Below are 3894 nucleotides of genomic sequence, written 5' to 3' on the forward strand. Positions count from 1 at the left end.
TTATTTGTGTTTCCCCGCCTCTCCCAAAGGATCGAAGCGGGGTTACAGACTACTAAAATCAATACATACAATGCAATACAATACACTATAAAAACACAAAATGATACATCTATACAAACTTCAATAAAATACAACAATCCAACAGCATCCAACATGCAGGGTAAGACAGAATATCATTGTCGGCAGGCATATTGGTCATGTAGACATCACTCCTCGGGGGGGAACGCTTGGCAAAAGAGTACGGTTTTCAATCTCTTTTTAAATGTTTCCAAAGAGGTCATGAGGTGGAGCTCCTCTGGAAGGCTGTTCCAGACTCCTTCAGTACTGGGAGCTATATGGTCTAGTATGTCAATTGTTGGGGAATGTAGATATAGAGTTACACTCACGTCCTGCTGATGGGACTCCCATTGTCAACTGTGGACTAGATAAGCCTTTGGTCTAGGCTAATCTTATATTCTGCTGTAGACATTTCCTGCTTCACATCATCCCTGGCTAAATGGCATTTCCAAAAGCCTTAGCTCAGGAGTAAGATGTCCACAGGTCCTACAACCCCTAGAGAGCACACTAAGCCAAAGCACAGTCTTCCCCACTATGGTGAAAGTTTATGCATTACTATTAAAATTATAGTTAATAATTTTGCACATGACTCTATACATACAAGTAGACATATGCATGTTTTGTACAAACCCATGCCCTCTTGCTCTTAGTTTCTTAGTAAGACCTTTCCCTTTTCTTTTAGTGATGAATGAGTGGTTACCTTTCTTAACTAAAATTATGTTAAAATCTTTACTTCCTTTCAGATGCAACAGTTTATACATTAAGGCTTAAAGACATGTGTTGGTACAAGTGTAAGCAGGAAGAAAAGGTACAACTGACAGTAAGGGCTACTTGGCAGTGGAACACACTCCCTTGGGGAGTAATGGAGTCTCCTTCCGTGCAGGTCTTTAAACAGAGGCGGGATGGCCATCTGTCAGAGATGTTTTGACTGAGAGTTCCTGCATTGCAGGGGGGTTGGACTGGCTGGCCCTTGTGGTCTCTTCCAACTCTATGATTCTAACTGAGAAACCTAAAAGGACATGAAGGAGGTAGAACATAGGTTATAGAAACATACAATTGTCCACTACATTTTTAACACATTACCTTCAGTAGAAAATCAGTCCTACTTTCTATATTGTAAAATATGTTTTAAAAACTGCCACAACAGAAAAGTGTTTTGCCTTATTGTCTTCCCGGGGGGGGGGGGGGGATATTGCTCTATTTTCCAACACTTGGTGACATCAAAACTGCTTGGCCAAATACCCTAAAGGCAACAGACCCCATCTGATCTTGGAAGCTAAGCAGGGTCAGGCCTGGTTAGTACTTGAATAGGAGACCTCCAACAAATGCAGGGTGTGGTAGGCTATATTTCAGAGGAAGGAACTGGCAAAACCACTGAATATTCCTTGCCTAAGAAAACCCTATGAAATTCATGGGTTGCCATATGTCGACAGGTAATTTGGAGGTATGCACACAGACGCACACCAAAAACAAATGAACAAAACTGTCTGGAAAGCAAAATATTATGCTCTGTGGAAAATTATCTGTGCATATTTGGAAGGGTAGAGTAGTCATAATATTAATTAGCTGCTTTCATGTTAATGATATCTGTTTCAGAAACTCAACGAAAATTCAAACTGTACAACTCAGCTGACCCGATTAGTTTACATGACAGCCAAGCTCCTACAAATAAAATTAAGTAACGGTTTGCAAATGAAATGATCGTTGGGAGCAGGCAGGGAATGGAACAGCATATATTCATGACATTACTAAGCAGGTCAGGCATCAGATTAAATTTGAATAGTAGCTCGCAAGGGAACAAGTCTCTATAGGTTAAAACCAGTCCTCATGTCAGCTAATAACTGGAGCTGATATCAAAGAAAGCTGTAAAGTAATCTATGTCTATCTTGCCTAGAAGCCTAATTTCCCTGGTAGACTGTTGGAAATATTTCCAGATGAAGCTGCATTAATGAGGATTAGCAACCTTTCTCTGATCGCAGTTTTGCACCCCCATGCTCAAAGCAATGAACACGTCTCTGCTTTATACTTTCATTATTTACCCTTTTTGGAGTGAGAAATCGTGAGGAGCTTCCCCACCGATCAGAGCTGGCTTAATTGATTCTCTCTTTAGTACTGTTATTCCAAGTTCAGAAACATCCTTCACTTCACTGTGGTGTCCTTTCTGCATTCATGGGGAAGTTCATCAGAATGACTACATAGGACTTTGGTTTGTGTGATGTTACCACTGTGATACTCAAAGTGTGCTTAGAAAGCATATGGAGGGAATGTTATGTAATGAATAGGTTTAGGAGGGAGTTAAGAATCAGGCTATGGGGACAGGAAGCCTAGTCCTTCCCTTACCAACTACAACTCACAGACAAAGTTTAGAAAATAATCATCCATGCTAACTCGGTGATTCTGGAAATGACAGTTCAAAAGCTACCTCTTCCAACTTCTGTAGGCTGGAGCGTCCAGGCTAAATCAAATTACTTTTGCCAGCTAGAGCAGACTCAATGAAGCAGGGAGGATTAAAACAAGTGTTGCTATACCATTCAGCAATTGATTGAGTGGGTTTACTCTACAAGCAATTGGCTTTAGGCCTCTGGGAGCATGGAAGTCCAAAAACACAACTCCCCCAGGCTTTGCTAGCAGGCATTCATCAGTTGGTGGATTTGTTGGCCTTTCAACCATTGCACTATTCAAAATGTAGCACGTTAGAAATTAGGTGTGAGTTTATCTGTAGTTTCAGTTAAGAAAATGAAATAGCTTTGAAGTCAGCTAGACAGCTCTACTAATTAGGCAAGGTGAAGGTTACTTATATAATGTAGCAGATGATATATAAGACTGTTTTGTCATAAAACAAAACTACACCACAAAATTGCAAAACAGATGTAAGCATGAAAGGTTACCTTCGAACAGAAATGTTTCCATGGAGAACAGAAGCATTACCAACAATATTCCAACACTTTTTTTCCCTTGTCAAAAATTATCACGTCAAATTGATCCTAATGATCAGCATGTATTTCACATTCATGTAATATTTAAGCATGCACAATATTTATTTTTAATATCTCCAGGCGTTAACTAAAGGGCTTCCAGAATGGCTTACAAATAGTTAATTCAGGCTTACAGTCTAAATGAGACAGGAAAAGCAATGGAGTGGGACAATGATCACAGCTTCAAGAATAGGCTAAGGATTGTTATTTCCATTGTGCAGGTCCAATTATGCAGGTGAAATATATATATATATATATATATATATATATATATATATATATATATAAATATAAAATTAAGGGCTAACATAAACTGTGGTAAATTAGCCCCTCCTCTCATCTCTCTCTTGTAGATGACATTTCACAGATTCAAAATACAATCAGGCAAATGGAAACAAAACAGAGAATACAAGACTGGTTGGCATCTAAAAGTGCTCATGATAAAAAGTTTCTAGTACATTATGCCTGATGGTGGACCATATACAGAATTTACATGAGAGACAGGATGTACAGTGGTACCTCGGGATACAAAATACCCAGGTTACGAAATTTTCGGGATACGAAAAAATCCCATAGGGAATCATTGTTCCTGGTTACGAATGTTTTTTCGGGTTACGAAAAAACTTTTGGTGCTTTTTTCGGCTTTTTTCGCACGGAATCGCGGCTTTTCCCCATTAGCGCCTATGGCAATTCGGCTTACGAAGGCTTTTCGGGTTACGAAAGCGGCCACGGAACGAATTACTTTCGTAACCCGAGGCAACACTGTAAATAGATACCATGTGATCGGAAAAGTAGCTTCACTAGTTTGCCTCTAGCAAGGTGAAGATTAAAAATCAATTTCTCCAACAACTCAAGGCCCCAA

The sequence above is a fragment of the Sceloporus undulatus genome, chromosome 2, assembly GCF_019175285.1.
Source record: "Sceloporus undulatus isolate JIND9_A2432 ecotype Alabama chromosome 2, SceUnd_v1.1, whole genome shotgun sequence".
NCBI classification, from domain to species: domain Eukaryota; kingdom Metazoa; phylum Chordata; class Lepidosauria; order Squamata; family Phrynosomatidae; genus Sceloporus; species Sceloporus undulatus.